General features: G+C 39.7%; 1 non-coding gene across 1 annotated transcript; it reads left to right on the forward strand.

Annotated features, from left to right (window-relative positions):
• Window positions 1-15939: 15939 nt before the first annotated feature.
• Window positions 15940-16047, forward strand: LOC130947661 (small nucleolar RNA R71). Its single transcript, XR_009072761.1, has one exon. It is a non-coding gene; the product is annotated as a small nucleolar RNA R71 (small nucleolar RNA).
• Window positions 16048-17409: the final 1362 nt, after the last annotated feature.

Genomic DNA, 17409 nt, shown 5'->3' on the forward strand with positions numbered 1-17409 from the left:
TTATGAGTCTTGGCCGTGGCCCTAAGCACTTTGTTTTCCAGTATTACCACCGGATACACAAATGCCACAGACACATGACTGGGTGAACCTTTTCAGATTGTGACTCAGCTTTGCTAGAGTCCCCAGTTAGTGGTGTCCAGAGCTCTTAAGCACACTCTTTTGCTTTGGATCACGACTTTAACCACTCAGTCTCAAGCTTTTCACTTGGACCTTCATGACACAAGCATATGGTTAGGGACAGCTTGGTTTAGCCGCTTAGGCCTGGATTTTATTTCCTTGGGCCCTCCTATCCATTGATGCTCAAAGCCTTGGATCCTTTTTACCCTTGCCTTTTGGTTTTAAGGGCTATTGGCTTTTTTTCTGCTTGCTTTTTCTTTTTCTTTCTATTTTTTTTTCGCCATTTTTTTTTCGGAAGCTTCTTTTTTCACTGCTTTTTCTTGCTTCAAGAATCAATTTCATGATTTTTCAGATCATCAATAACATTTTTCTTTGTTCATTATTCTTTCAAGAGCCAACAGTTTTTAACATTCATAAACAACAAGATCAAAATTATGCACTGTTTAAGCATTCATTCAGAAAACAAAAAGTATTGTCACCACATCAATATAATTAAACTAAATTCAAGGATAAATTTGAAATTCATGTACTTCTTGTTCTTTTGAATTAAAACATATTTCATTTAAGAGAGGTGAAGGATTAATGAATTTTATTCATAGCTTTAAGACATAGTTACTACATACTAATGATCATGAAGTAGAGACACAAAACATAGATAAACATACAACATAAAAGCCGAAAAACAGAAGAAATAAGAACAAGGAATGAATCCACCTTAGTGGCGTCTTCTTCTTGAAGGACCAACAATGTCCTTAAGCTCTTCTATGTCCCTTCCTTGCCTTTGTTGCTCTTCCCTCATTGCTCTTTGGTCTTCTCTTATTTCATGGAGAATGATGGAGTGCTCATGATGTTCCACACTTAATTGTTCAACATTGTGACTCAAATCTTCTAAGGAAGTGTTGAGTTGTTCCCAATAGTTGTTGGGAGGAAAGTGCATCCCTTGAGGCTGATGAGCGGATAATTTATACGCTTTTTAGCATTGTTTTTAGGTAGTTTTTAGTAAGTTCAAGCTACTTTTAGGGATGTTTTCATTAGTTTTTATGTTAAATTCACATTTATGGACTTTACTATGAGTTTGTGTGTTTTTCTGTGATTTCAGGTAATTTCTGGCTGAAATTGAGGGACTTGAGCAAAACTCTGAAAAAGGCTGACAAAAAGGACTGCTGATGCTGTTGGAATCTGACCTCCCTGCACTCGAAATGGATTTTCTGGAGCTACAGAACTCCAAATGGCGCGCTCTCAACGGCGTTGGAAAGTAGACATCCAGAGCTTTCCATCAATATATAATAGTCCATACTTTATTCGGAATTTGATGACGTAACTTGGCGTTGAACGCCAAGTACATGCTGCTGTCTGGAGTTAAACGCCAGAAAAACGTCATGATCCGGAGTTGAACGCCCAAAACACGTCATAACTCGGAGTTCAACTCCAAGAGAAGCCTCAGCTAGTGGATTGATCAAGCTTAGCCCAAACATACACCAAGTGGGCCCCGGAAGTGGATTTATGCATCAATTACTTACTCATGTAAACCCTAGTAGCTAGTCTAGTATATATAGGACCTCTTACTATTGTATTAGACATCTTTGGTCTCAGTTTTGTTTTATTCTTCATCCTAAGAGGCTATTGATCACGTTTTAGGGGGCTGGCCATTCGGCCATGCCTGAACCTTCTACTTATGTATTTTCAACGGTGGAGTTTCTGCACACCATAGATTAAGGGTGTGGAGCTCTGCTGTACCTCAAGTATTAATGCAATTCTATTTTCTTTTATTCAATTCTCTCTTATTCTTATTCCAAGATATTCATTCGTACCCAAGAACATGATGAATGTGATGATTATATGACCCTCATTATCATTCTCACTTATGAACGCACGTGATTGACAACCACTTCCTTTCTACATGCAACCGAGCTTGAATGTGTATCTCTTAGATTCCCCAACAGAATCTTCGTGGTATAAGCTAGATAGATGGCGGCATTTATGAGGATCCGGAAAGTCTCACCTTGTCTGTGGTATTCCGAGTAGGATCCTGGGAATCCGGAAAGTCTAACCTTGTCTGTGGTATTCCGAGTAGGATTCCGGTAATGAATGACTGTGACGTACTTCAAACTTGCAAGTGCTGGGCGTTAGTGACAAACGCAAAAGAATCAAGGGATTCTATTCCAGTAGGCGCGGGAACCAACCAGTGATTAGCCGTGCTGTGACAGAGCGCGTGAGCGTAGTTTTCACTGCGAGGATGGGATGTAGCCTTCGGCCAGGTGATGCCTCCAGACGATTAGCCATGCGAGTGACAGCCGCAGAGGACCATTTTCCCGAGAGGATTGAAAGTAGCCATCGTCGAACGGTGAATCCCTATACACAGCTTGCCATGGAAAGGAGTAAGAAGGATTGAGTTGAAGCAGTAGGAAAGTAGGCGTCCTTGAGCCATACAGTCTCTCCATTCGCTTATCTGAAATTCCCACTAATGAATCTGCATAAGTATTCTATCCCTTTTATTATTTCTTTTTATTATTTGATTTTCGAAACCATAAACAAATTTAATCTGCCTAACTGAGATTTACAAGGTGACCATAGCTTGCTTCATACCAACAATCTCTGTGGGATCGACCCTTACTCGCGTAAGGTTTATTACTTGGACGACCCAGTACACTTGCTGGTTAGTTGAACGGAGTTGTGAATTCAAATAGAGCCATAATAATGATTTCATACAAATACAAAGAACATGGATCACAATTTCGTCCACCAAGTTTTTGGCACCGTTGCCGGGGATTGTTCGAGTATGGACAACTGACGGTTCATCTTGTTGCTCAGATTAGGTAATTTTCTTTTCAAAAATCTTTTTCAAAATTTTTCTTTTATTTTTCGTTTTTCTTAACTTTATTTTTGAAAAAATTAATAAAAATCCAAAAAAATTAGAAAATCATAAAAATAAAAAAAATATTTTGTGTTTCTTGTTTGAGTCTTGAGTCAATTTTTAAGTTTGGTGTCAATTGCATGCTTTAAAATTTTTTTTCTTGCATTTTTTCGAAAATCCATGCATTCATAGTGTTCTTCATGATCTTCAAGTTGTTCTTGACAAGTCTTCTTGTTTGATCTTGATGATTTCTTGTTTTGTATTGTTTGTTGTTTTTCATGTGCATCTTGGCATTCATATTTTTCCTACATTAAAGATTTCTAAGTTTGGTGTCTTGCATATTTTCTTTGCATCAAAAATTTTTCAAAAATATGTTCTTGATGTTCATCATGATCTTCAAAGTGTTCTTGGTGTTCATCTTGACATTCATAGCATTCTGGCATGCATTCATTGTTTTGATCTAAAAATTTCATGCATTAAGTATTTTTGTTGTTTTTCTCTCTCATAATTAAAAATTCAAAAATCAAAAAAATATCTTTTCCTTAATTCCCTCCAAAAATTTCGAAATTTTGGGATTGACTTGGTCAAAAATTTTCAAAATTAGTTGTTTCTTACAAGTCAAGTCAAAATTTCAATTTTAAAAATCTTATCTTTTCAAAATCTTTTTCAAAAATCATATCTTTTTCATTTTTTTTATTATTTTTGAAAATTTTAAAAATTATTTTTCAAAAATCTTTTTCTTATCTTTATATCATATTTTCAAAAATATGCTAACAATTAATGTGATTGATTCAAAAATTTGAAGTTTGTTACTTTCTTGTTAAGAAAGGTTCAATCTTTAAATTCTAGAATCTTATCTTGTAGTTTCTTGTTAGTGAGGTAAATAATTTTAAAATTTTTGAATTAAATCTTTTTATCTTTTATTTTATCTTTTTCAAAATTTTTTTTTCAAAATTTGATTTCAAAATATCTTATCTTCTTATCTTTTTAAAATTTTGATTTCAAATCTTTTTCAATCAACTAACTAACTTTTTGTTTATTTCTTATCTTTTTCAAAACCACCTAACTACTTTTCCCTCTCTAATTTTCGAAAATATCTCTCTCTTTTTCAAAAATTCTTTTTAATTAACTAATTGTTTCATGTTTTAATTTTAATTACATTTTATCTCTAATTTTCGAAAATTACTAACCCCTTTTTCAAACTTATTTTCGAAAATTCTCCCTCTCTTTTCTTATTCTATTAAATTATTTTAATTACTAACACTTCTCTTCACCTCTCTTCATCCAAAAATCCGAATCCATCCTTCTTCATTCTTCTACCCCCTTCTTCTTCTACTAACATAAAGGAATCTCTATACTGTGACATAGAGGATTCCTCTTCTTTTCTTGTTTTCTTCTCTTTCATATGAGCAGGAACAAGGATAAAGGCACTCTTGTTGAAATTGATCCAGAACCTGAAAGGACTCTCAAGAGAAAATTAAGAGAAGCTAAATTAAATTATTCTAAAGGTAACCTTTCAGAAACATTAGAACAAGAGAAGGAGATGGCAGCCGAAAATAATAATAATGCAAGGAGAATGCTTGGTGACTTCACAAAGCCAACGTCCAAATTTGATGGAAGAAGCATCTCCATTCCTGCCATTGGAGCTTAAGCCTCAACTAGTTGCCTTAATGCAACAAAACTGCAAGTTTTATGGACTTCCATCTGAAGATCCTTATCAGTTTTTAACTGAGTTCTTGCAGATCTGTGAGACTGTAAAGACGAATGGAGTTGATCCTGAAGTCTACAGACTCATGCTTTTCCCTTTTGCTGTAAGAGACAGAGCTAGAGTATGGTTGGATTCACAACCCAAGGATAGCCTGGACTCATGGGATAAGCTAGTCACTGCCTTCTTGGATAAGTTCTTTCCTCCTCAAAAGCTGAGCAAGCTGAGAGTGGATGTTGAAACCTTCAAACAAAAAGATGGTGAATCCCTCTATGAAGCTTGGGAAAGATACAAGCAGCTGACCAAAAGATGTCCATCTGACATGTTTTCAGAATGGACCATATTAGATATATTCTATTATGGTCTCTCTGAATTTTCGAAAATGTCATTGGACCATTCTGCAGGTGGATCTATTCACCTAAAGAAAACGCCTAAAGAGGCTCAAGAACTCATTGACATGGTTGCAAATAACCAGTTCATGTACACTTCTGAGAGGAATTCTGTGAACAATGGGATACCTCAAAAGAAAGGAGTTCTTGAAATAGATACTCTGAATGCCATATTGGCTCAGAACAAAGTGTTGACTCAACAGGTCAACATGATCTCTCAAAATCTGAATGGATTGCAACATGCATCCAACAGTACTAAAGAGGCAGCTTCTGAAGAAGCTTATGATCCTGAGAACCCTGCCATGGCAGAGGTTAATTACATGGGTGAACCTTATGGAAACACCTATAACTCATCATGGAGAAATCATCCAAATTTCTCATGGAAGGATCAACAAAAACCTCAACAAGGTTTTAACAATGGTGGACGCAACAAGCTGGGCAATAGCAAGCCATATCCATCATCTTCTCAGCAACAGACAGAGAATTCTGAACAAAACACCTCTAATTTAGCCAATGTAGTCTCTGATCTGTCAAAGGCCACTTTCAGTTTCATGAATGAAACAAGATCCTCCATTAGAAATTTGGAGGCACAAGTGGGCTAGCTGAGTAAGAAAGTCATTGAAACTCCTCCCAGTATTCTCCCAAGCAATACAGAAGAGAATCCAAAAGGAGAGTGCAAGGCCATTGACATAGTCAATATGGCCGAATGCACAAAGGAGGAGGAGGACGAAAATCCTAGTGAGAAAGACCTCCTGGGACGTCCCTCAAGCAAGAAGGAGTTTCCTATTAAGGATCCAGAGGATTCTGAGGCTCATATAGAGACCATGGAGATTCCATTAAATCTCCTTCTGCCATTCATGAGCTCTGAAGACTATTCTTCCTCAGAAGAGGATGAAGATGTAACTGGAGAGCAAGTTGCTCAATATTTAGGAGCTATCATGAAGCTGAATGCCAAGTTGTTTGGTAATGAGACATGGGAAAGTGAACCTCCCTTGCTCATTAATGAGCTGGATACTTGGATTCAGAAAATTCTACCTCAAAAGAAACAAGATCCTGGCAAGTTCTTAATACCTTGTACCATAGGCACCATGATCTTTGAAAAAGCTCTGTGTGATCTGAGGTCAGGGATAAATCTAATGCCACTCTCTGTAATGGAGAAGCTGGGGATCATTGAGGTACAACCTGCCTTGTTCTCATTACAACTGGCAGACAAGTCATTGAGACAAGCCTATGGAATAGTAGAGGACGTGCTAGTAAAGGTTGAAGGCCTTTACATCCCTGCTGATTTCTTAATCTTAGACACTAGGAAGGAAGAGGATGATTGCATCATCCTTGGAAGACCTTTCCTAGCCACAGCAGGAGCTGTGATAGATGTCAACAGAGGAGAATTAGTCCTTCAATTGAATGGGGACTACCTTGTGTTTAAGGCACATGGCCATCCCTCTGTGACAGAAGAGAGTAAGCATGAAGAGCTTCTCTCAGTTCAGAGTCAAGAAGAACCCACACAGTCAAACTCTAAGTTTGGTGTTGTGAGGCCACAACCAAACTCTAAGTTTGGTGTTAAGATCCCATATCCAAACTCTAAGTTTGGTGTGGACAACTATACAACATTGACCTGATCACCTTGTGGCTCCATGAGAGCCACTGTCAAGCTATTGACATTAAAGAAGCGCTTGTTGGGAGGCAACCCAATTTTATTTATCTAAATTCTATGTTATTCTATTTTATTGTTATTTTGTGTTTTATTAGGTACATGATCATGAGGAGTCACGAAAAAATCATAAAAATTAAAAACAGAATCAAAAACAGCAGAAGAAAAAAATTTTCACCCTGGAGGACGCACGGGCTGGCGTTCAACGCCAGTAAGATGCATCTGGCTGGCGTTCAACGCCAGAACAGAGCACCATTCTGGCGCTGAACGCCAGAAACAAGCAACATTCTGGCGCTGAACGCTAGGAATGTGCCCAGAGAGGAAAAACTGGCGCTGAACGCCAGTAACAAGCATGAAACTGGCGTTCAATGCCAGAAACATGCTTTACATGGGCGTTGAACGCCCAGAATGTGCACCAATGGGCGTTTAAACGCCAGAATGATGCACGAAGGCATTTTACATGCCTATTTGGTGCAGGGATGGAATTCCTTGACACCTCAGGATCCGTGGACCCCACAGGATCCCCACCTAACATATTCCCACCTTACCTTTTAATCCTAATCACACTCTCCTAATCCAAATCCACTCTTTCCCATGTCACACTTCCCAAAACCTTTTACCAATCACCTCAATTCCTCTTCCCAACTACCCCATTCACCACTCACATCCAACCACTCTTCCCCATAAACCCCACCTACCTTCATAAAATTCAAACCAATTTCCCTCCCATTCCCACCCAAATGGCCGAACATACATCCCCCCCTTTCCCTATAAATACCCTTCCATTCTACTTCATTTTCACACAACACAACCCCTTCTTCTTCACCTAAGCCGAACCCACCTCTCTCCCTCTCTACCATATTTTCTTCTTCTTCTTCTTCTCTTCTTTCTTTTATTGCTCGAGGGCGAGCAATATTTTAAGTTTGGTGTGGTAAAAGCATAAGCTTTTTTTTGTTTTTCCATTACCAATGGCACCTAAGGCCGGAATATCCTCTAGAAAAGGAAAAGGGAAGACAAAAGCTTCCACCTCCGAGTCATGGGAGATGGAAAGATTCATCTCCAAGAGCCATCAAGACCACTTCTATGATGTTGTGGCAAAGAAGAAGGTGATCCCTGAGGTCCCTTTCAAGCTCAAGAAAAATGAGTATCCGGAGATCCGGCATGAAGTTCAAAGAAGAGGTTGGGAAGTCTTAACCAACCCCATGCAACAAGTCGGAATCTTAATGGTTCAAGAATTCTATGCCAATGCATGGATCACTAGGAACCATGATCAAGGTATGAACCCGAGTCCAAAGAATTATCTCACAATGGTTCGGGGGAAATACTTGGATTTTAGTCCGGAAAATGTGAGGTTGGCGTTTCACTTGCCTATGATACAAGGTGATGAACGCCCCTACACTAGAAGGGTCAACTTTGATCAAAGGTTGGACCAAGTCCTTATGGACATTTGTGTGGAAGGAGCTCAATGGAAGAGAGACTCCAAAGGCAAGCCAGTCTAACTAAGAAGACTGGACCTCAAGCCTATAGCTAGAGGATGGTCGGAGTTCATTCAACGCTCCATCATTCCTACTAGCAACCGATCTGAAGTTACTGTGGATCGGGCCATCATGATTCATGGCATCATGATTGGAGAGGAAGTAGAAGTTCATGAGGTCATCTCCAATGAAATCTACAAAATAGCCGACAAGCCCTCACCTATGGCACGGCTAGCTTTTCCTCACCTTATTTGCCATCTATGTTACTCAGCTGGAGTTATCATAGAAGGAGACATCTCCATTGAAGAGGATAAGCCCATCACAAAGAAGAGGATGGAGCAAGCAAGAGAAGCCCCTCACGGTTCTCAAGAGGTGCATGAAGAAGCTCATCACCAAGAAATCCCTGAGATGCCTCAAGGGATGTACTTTCCTCCAAACAACTATTGGGAGCAACTCAACACTTCCTTAGAAGGTTTGAGCCACAATGTGGAACAATTAAGGGTGGAACACCATGAGCACTCCATCATTCTCCAAGAAATAAGAGAAGATCAAAGAGCAATGAGGGAGGAGCAACAAAGGCAAGGAAGGGACATAGAAGAGCTAAAGAACATCATTGGTCCTTCAAGAAGAAGACGCCACTAGAGGTGGATTCATTCCTTGTTCTTTATTTCTTTCTGTTTTTCGGTTTTTAATATTGTGTTTATCTATGTTTTGTGTCTTTATTTCATGATCATTAGTATGTAGTAACTATGTCTTAAAGCTATAAATAAATTCCATTAATCCTTCACCTCTCTTAAAAGAAAAATGTTTTAATTCAAAAGAACAAGAAGTACATGAATTTCAAATTTATCCTTGAATTTAGTTTAATTATATTGATGTGGTGACAATACTTTTGTTTTCTGAATGAATGCTTGAACAGTGCATATGTCTTTTGATCTTGTTGTTTATGAATGTTAAAATTGTTGGCTCTTGAAAGAATGATGAACAAAGAGAAATGTTATTGATGATCTGAAAAATCATGAAATTGATTCTTGAAGCAAGAAAAAGCAGTGAAAATTAAAAAGCTTGCGAAAAAAAAAACAAAAAAGTGGCGAAAAAAATAGAAAGAAAAAGAAAAAGCAAGCAGAAAAAGCCAATGGCCCTTAAAACCAAAAGGCAAGGGTAAAAAGGATCCAAGGCTTTGAGCATCAATGGATAGGAGGGCCCAAGGAAATTAAATCCAGGCCTAAGCGGCTAAATCAAACTGTCCCTAACCATGTGCTTGTGTCATGAAGGTCCAAGTGAAAAGCTTGAGACTGAGTGGTTAAAGTCGTGATCCAAAGCAAAAAGAGTGTGCTTAAGAGCTCTGGACACCACTAACTGGGGACTCTAGCAAAGCTGAGTCACAATCTGAAAAGGTTCACCCAGTGGTGCACGAAATTGTGATCAATACTTTTCAAAACATAAACAATCCCTAGTAATGGCTCCAAAAACTTGGTGCTCAATACCATGGCATAAACACAACTTCGCACAACTAACCAGCAAGTGCACTGGGTCGTCCAAGTAATAAACCTTACGCGAGTAAGGGTCGATCCCACGGAGATTGGTGGTATGAAGCAAGCTATGGTCACCTTGTAAATCTCAGTCAGGCAGACTCAATTGGGTATAGATGATGAATAAAGCATAAAGATAAAGATAGAGATACTTATGTATATCATTGGTGAGAGCTTCAGATAAGCGTATGAAGATGCCTTCCCTTCCGTCTCTCTGCTTTCTTACTGTCTTCATCCAATCCTTCTTACTCCTTTCCATGGCAAGCTCGTGTAGGGTTTCACCGTTGTCAGTGGCTACCTCCCATCCTCTCAGTGAAAATACGTCCCTGATGCTTTGTCACAGCATAGGCTAATCATCTGTCGGTTCTCGGTCAGGCGCGGAATAGAATCCAGTGATTCTTTTGCGTCTGTCACTAACGCCCCGCCTTTCGGAGTTTGAAGCACGTCACAGTCATTCAATCATTGAATCCTACTCAGAATACCACAGACAAGGTTAGACCTTCCGGATTCTCTTGAATGCCGCCATCAGTTCTTGCCTATACCACGAAGACTCTGATCTCACGGAATGGCTGGCTCGTTTGTCAGGCGAGCACTCGGTTGTCAGGCGATCAACCATGCATCATGCAATCAGAAATCCAAGAGATATTCACTAAGCCTTGAATGCTTGTAGAACAAGAATGGTTGTCAGTCACCTTGTTCATAGGTGAGAATGATGATGAGTGTCAATCATCACCTTCATCAAGTTGAAGAACAAGTGATATCTTGGACAAAGAACAAGCGGAATTGAATAGAAGAACAATAGTAATTGCATTAATACTCGAGGTACAGCAGAGCTCCACACCTTAATCTATGGTGTGTAGAAACTCCACCGTTGAAAATACATAAGAACAGGGTCTAGGCATGGCCGAATGGCCAGCCTCCCAAATGATCTAAGATAGCATAAAATTAGGAGATAGCTACCCCCGATTCTCAGATACAATAGTAAAAGGTCCTACTTATAGAAAACTAGTAGCCTAAGGTGTACAAAGATGAGTAAATGACATAAAAATCCACTTCCGGGCCCACTTGGTGTGTGCTTGGGCTGAGCAATGAAGCATTTTCGTGTAGAGACTTGTCTTGGAGTTAAACGCCAGCTTTTATGCCAGTTTGGGCGTTTAACTCCCATTTAGGTGCCAGTTCCGGCGTTTAACGCTGGAATTTCTTGAGGTGACTTTGAGCGCCGGTTTGGGCCATCAAATCTTGGGCAAAGTATGGACTATCATATATTGCTGGAAAGCCCAGGATGTCTACTTTCCAACTTCATTGAGAGCGCGCCAATTGGGCTTCTGTAGCTCCAGAAAATCCACTTCGAGTGCAGGGAGGTCAGAATCCAACAGCATCTGCAGTCCTTTTCAGTCTCTGAATCAGATTTTTGCTCAGAACCTTCAATTTCAGCCAGAAAATACCTGAAATCACAGAAAAACACACAAACTCATAGTAAAGTCCAGAAAAGTGAATTTTAATTAAAAACTAATAAAAATATACTAAAAACTAACTAGATCATACTAAAAACATACTAAAAACAATGCCAAAAAGCATACAAATTATCCGCTCATCACAACACCAAACTTAAATTGTTGCTTGTCCCCAAGCAACTGAAGATCAAATAAGATAAAAAGAAGAGAATATGCAATGAACTCCAAAAACATCTATGAAGATCAGTATTAATTAGATGAGCGGGGCTTTTAGCTTTTTGCCTCTGAACAGTTTTGGCATCTCACTCTATCCTTTGAAATTCAGAATGATTGGCTTCTTTAGGAACTCAGAATCCAGATAGTGTTATTGATTCTCCTAGTTAAGTATGATGATTCTTGAATACAGCTACTTATTGAGTCTTGGCTGTGGCCCAAAGCACTCTGTCTTCCAGTATTACCACCGGATACATACATGCCACAGACACATGATTGGGTGAACCTTTTCAGATTGTGACTCAGCTTTGCTAAAGTCCCCAATTAGAGGTGTCCAGGGTTCTTAAGCACACTCTTATTGCCTTGGATCACAACTTTATTTCTTTCTTTTTCTTTTTCTTTCTTTTTTCTCTTTTTCGGTTTTTTTTTTTCGTTTGCTTCTTCCTTTTTTTTTTGTATTCACTGCTTTTTCTTGCTTCAAGAATCATTTTTTATGATTTTTCAGATCCTCAGTAACATGTCTCCTTTTTCATCATTCTTTCAAGAGCCAACATTCATGAACCACAAATTCAAAAGACATATGCACTGTTCAAGCATACATTCAGAGAACAAAAGTGTTGCCACCACATCAAAATAATTAAACTGTTATAAAATTCAAAATTCATGCAATTCTTTTCCTTTTCAATTAAGCACGTTTTTATTTAAGAAAGGTGATGGATTCATAGGACATTCATAACTTTAAGGCATAAACACTAAGACACTAATGATCATAAGACACAAACATGGATAAACATAAGCACTAAAATTCGAAAAACAGAAGAATAAAGAACAAGGGAATCAAGGAACGGGTCCACCTTAGTGATGGCGGCTCTTCCTTCCTCTTGAAGGTCCTATGGAGTTCTTAAGCTCCTCAATGTCTCTTCCTTGCCTTTGTTGCTCCTCTCTCATGATTCTTTGATCTTCTCTTATTTCATGGAGGAGAATGGAGTGTTCTTGGTGCTCCACCCTTAGTTGTCCCATGTTGGAACTCAATTCTCCTAGGGAGGTGTTTAGTTGCTCCCAATAGTTTTGTGGAGGAAAGTGCATCCCTTGAGGTATCTCAGGGATCTCATGATGAGAGGGGTCTCTTGCGTGCTCCATCCTTTTCTTGGTAATGGGCTTATCCTCATCAATGGTGATGTCTCCCTCTATGTCAACTCCAACTGAATAACAGAGCTGACAAATGAGGTGAGGAAAGGCTAACCTTGCTAAGGTAGAGGACTTATCCGCCACCTTGTAGAGTTCTTGGGCTATGACCTCATGAACTTCCACTTCTTCTCCAATCATGATGCTATGGATCATGATGGCCCGGTCTAGAGTAACTTCGGACCGGTTGCTAGTGGGAATGATTGAGCGTTGGATAAACTCCAACCATCCTCTAGCCACGGGTTTGAGGTCATGCCTTCTCAATTGAACCGGCTTGCCTCTTGAATCTCTCTTTCATTGTGCGCCCTCTTCACATATGATTGTGAGGACTTGGTCCAACCTTTGATCAAAGTTGACCTTCTTGTGTAAGGATGTTCATCTCCTTGCATCATAGGCAAGTTGAACGCCACCCTCACACTTTCGGACTAAAATCCAAGTATTTCCCCCGAACCATAGTAAGATAATTCTTTGGATCCGGGTTCACACTTTGATCATGGTTCTTGGTGATCCATGCATTGGCATAGAACTCTTGAACCATCAAGATTCCGACTTGTTGAATGGGGTTGGTAAGCACTTCCCAACCTCTTCTTCGGATCTCATGGCGGATCTCCGGATATTCGCCCTTTTTGAGTGAAAAGGGGACCTCGGGGATCACCTTCTTCAAGGCCACAACTTCATAGAAGTGGTCTTGATGCACCCTTGAGATGAATCTATCCATCTCCCATGACTCGGAGGTGGACACTTTTGCTTTCCCTTTCCTCTTTCTAGAGGTTTCTCCGGCCTTGGATGCCATAAATGGTTATGGAAAATGAAAAAGCAACGCTTTTACCACACCAAACTTAAAATGTTTGCTCGTCCTCGAGCAAAAGAAGAAAGAAGAGAGTAGAAGAAGAAGAAATGAGGAAGAGGGTGATGGTGGTGTATTCGGCCAAAGAGGGGGAGAAGTGTTGTTTAGGTTGTGTGAAAATGAAGGAGTGAAGAAGGGTATTTATAGGAGAGAGGGGAGATGGTGTTCGGCCATTATGGGTGGGTATGGGAGGGAAAGTGGTTTGAATTTGAAGGGTGAGGTTGGTGGGGTTTTATGAAGGATGGATGTGAGTGGTGAAGAGAAAGATGGGATTTGATAGGTGAGGGGTTTTTGGGGAAGAGGTATTGAGGTGATTGGTGAATGGGGGAAGAAGAGAGAGAGTGGTGGTGGGATCCTGTGGGGTCCACAGATCCTGTGGGGTCCACAGATCCTGTGGTGTCAAGGAAAAGTCATCCCTGCACCAAATGGCATCAAAATTCACGTTTTGAGCCATTTCTGGCGTTAAACGCCGGGCTGGTGCCCATTCCTGGCATTTAACGCCAGGTTCTTGCCCTTTTCTGGCGTTTAACGCCAGTCTGGTGCCCCTTTCTGGCGTTAAACGCCCAGAATGGTGCCAGACTGGGCGTTAAACGCCCAACTGCTAGGCTTACTGGCGTTTGAACGCCAGCAGCATCTTCCTCCAGGGTGTGCTGTTTCTCTTCCTGTTTTTCATTCTGTTTTTGCTTTTTCAATTAATTTTGTGACTTCTTATGATCATCAACCTACAAAATAAAATAAAATAACAAAAGAAAATATGTAAAATATAATATTGGGTTGCCTCCCAACAAGCGCTTCTTTAATGTCAGTAGCTTGACAGGGCTCTCATGGAGCCTCACAGATACTCAGAGCAATGTTGGAACCTCCCAACACCAAACTTAGAGTTTGAATGTGGGGGTTCAACACCAAACTTAGAGTTTGGTTGTGGCCTCCCAACACCAAACTTAGAGTTTGAATGTGGGGGCTCTTCTTGACTCTGATTTGAGAGAAGCTCTTCATGCTTTATCTCTATGGTGACAGAGGGATATCCTTGAGCCTTAAACACAAAGGATTCTTCATTCACTTGAATGATCAGTTCACCTCTATCAACATCAATCACAGCCTTTGCTGTGGCTAGGAAAGGTCTGCCAAGGATGATGGTTTCATCCATGCATTTCCCAGTCTCTAGGATTATGAAATCAGTAGGGATGTAATGGTCTTCAATCTTAACCAAAACATTCTCTATAAGTCCATAAGCTTGTTTTCTTGAGTTGTCTGCCATCTCTAGTGAGATTTTTGCAGCTTGTACCTCAAAGATCCTTAGCTTCTCCATTACTGAGAGAGGCATGAGGTTTACACTTGACCCTAAGTCACACAGAGCCTTCTTGAAGGTCATGGTGCCTATGGTACAAGGTATAGAAAACTTCCCAGGGTCTTGTCTCTTTTGAGGTAATTTCTGCCTAGACAAGTCATCCAGTTCTTTGGTGAGCAAAGGAGGTTCATCCTCCCAAGTCTCATTTCCAAATAACTTGTCATTTAGCTTCATGATTGCTCCAAGGTATTTAGCAACTTGCTCTTCAGTGACATACTCATCCTCTTCAGAGGAAGAATACTCATCAGAGCTCATGAAAGGCAGAAGTAAGTCCAATGGAATCTCTATGGTCTCATTTTGAGTCTCAGATTTCCATGGTTCCTCATTAGGGAACTCAGTGGAGGTCAGTGCACGCCCATTGAAGTCTTCCTCAGTGGCGTTCACTGCCTCTCCTTCCTCTCCAAATTCGGCCATGTTTATGGCTTTGCACTCTCCTTTTGGATTTCTTCTGTGTTACTTGGGAGAGTACTTGAAGGGAGTTCAGTAACTTTCTTGCTCAGCTGTCCCACTTGTGCCTCCAAATTTCTAATGGAGGACCTTGTTTCATTCATGAAACTTTGAGTGGTTTTAATTAGATCAGAGACCATGGTTGCTAAGTCAGAGGGGTTCTGCTTAGGATTCTCTGTCTGTTGCTGAGAAGATGATGGAAAAGGTTTGCCATTGTTAAACCTGTTTCTTCCACCATTACTATTGAAACCTTGTTGAGGTCTCTCTTGATTCTTCCATGAGAGATTTGGGTGATTTCTCCATGAAGAATTATAGGTGTTACCATAGGGTTCTCCTAGGTAATTCACCTCTTCCATTGAAGGGTTCTCAGGATCATAAGCTTCTTCCTCAGATGAAGCTTCCTTAGTACTGCCAGGTGCATTTTGCATTCCAGACAGACTTTGAGAAATCAAATTGACTTGTTGAGTCAATATCTTGTTCTGAGCCAGAATGGCGTTCAGAGTGTCAATCTCAAGAACTCCTTTCTTCTGACTTGTCCCATTGTTCACAGGATTTCTCTCAGAAGTGTACATGAATTGGTTATTTGCAACCATTTCAATGAGCTCTTGAGCTTCTGTAGGCGTCTTCTTCAGATGAAGAGATCCTCCAGCAGAGCTATCCAAGGACATCTTGGATAGTTCAGAGAGACCATCATAGAAAATACCTATGATGCTCCATTCAGAAAGCATGTCAGAAGGACATCTTCTGATCAACTGTTTGTATCTTTCCCAAGCTTCATAGAGGGATTCTCCATCCTTCTGTCTGAAGGTTTGGACTTCCACTCCAAGCTTACTCCATCTTTGTGGTGGAAAGAACTTTGCCAAGAAGGCATTCACTAGCTTTTCCCAAGAGTCCAGGCTTTCTTTAGGTTGAGAGTCCAACCATATTCTAGCTCTGTCTCTTACAGCAAAAGGGAATAGCATCAGTCTATAGACCTCAGGGTCAACCCCATTAGTCTTGACTGTGTCACAGATTTGCAAGAATTCAGCTAAAAACTGATGAGGATCTTCCATTGGAAGTCCATGGAACTTGCAATTCTGTTGCATTAGAGAAACTAATTGAGGCTTAAGCTCAAAGTTGTTTGCTCCAATGGCAGGGATAGAGATGCTTCTCCATAGAAGTCGGGAGTAGTGCAGTAAAGTCACCCAGCACCTTCCTTGCATTGTTTGCATTATTGTTGTTTTCGGCTGCCATGTCTTCTTCTTCTTGAAGAATTCGGTCAGGTCCTCTAAAGAGAGTTGTGCTTTGGCTTCTCTTAGCTTTCTCTTCAAGGTCCTTTCGGGTTCAGGGTCAGCTTCAACAAGAATGCCTTTGTCTCTGCTCCTGCTCATATGAAAGAGAAGAGAACAAGAAATGTGGAATTCCTCTATTCACAGTATAGAGATTCCTTGAGGTGTCAGAGGAGAGAGAAATAGAAAGAAGAAGAGAGAAGAATTCGAACTTTAATTGGATAAGGTTTCGAATTGTGCATTGAGAAGGAGTGGTACTCCATAAATAGAAGGATGTGAGAGGGAGGGAAGTATTTTTCGAAAATTAATTAAAATTTGAAAACATTTTTGAAAACACTAATTGATTTTCGAAATAAAAGTGGAAAAGAAATCAAGTGATTTTTGAAAAAGATTTTTAAATTAGAAATCAAAAAGATTTGATTGAAAACTATTTTGAAAAAGATGTGGTAAGAAGATATGATTGGTTTTAAAAAGATGTGATTGAAAAGATATGATTTGAAAACAATTTTAAAAAGATATGATTTGAAACAATAAAAAAGATTTGATTTGAAAACAATAAAAAAAAAAGATTTGATTTTAAAAATTAATGACTTGCCTAACAAGAAAAGATATGATTCAAACATGAAACCTTCCTCAACAGAAAAGGCAAAAATGTTCAATCAAATCATTAATTGTTAGTAAGTATCTTTGAAAAGGAAAGAAATTAATTTTGAAAACATTTTGATTGAAAAGATATGATTTGAAAAAGATTTGATTTTGAAAAACTTTGAAAACTTAAAAAAAATTGATTTTGAAAAACAAATTTTTCCCCTAGCACCAGTCCTGGCGTTAAACGCCCAGAATGGTATCCATTCTGGCGTTTAACGCCCAAAATGCACCCTTTTTGGGCGTTAAACGCCCAACCAGGTACCCTGGCTGGCGTTT

This window comes from Arachis stenosperma, chromosome 1 (assembly GCF_014773155.1).
Source record: "Arachis stenosperma cultivar V10309 chromosome 1, arast.V10309.gnm1.PFL2, whole genome shotgun sequence".
In the NCBI taxonomy this organism is placed as follows: Eukaryota; Viridiplantae; Streptophyta; class Magnoliopsida; order Fabales; family Fabaceae; genus Arachis; species Arachis stenosperma.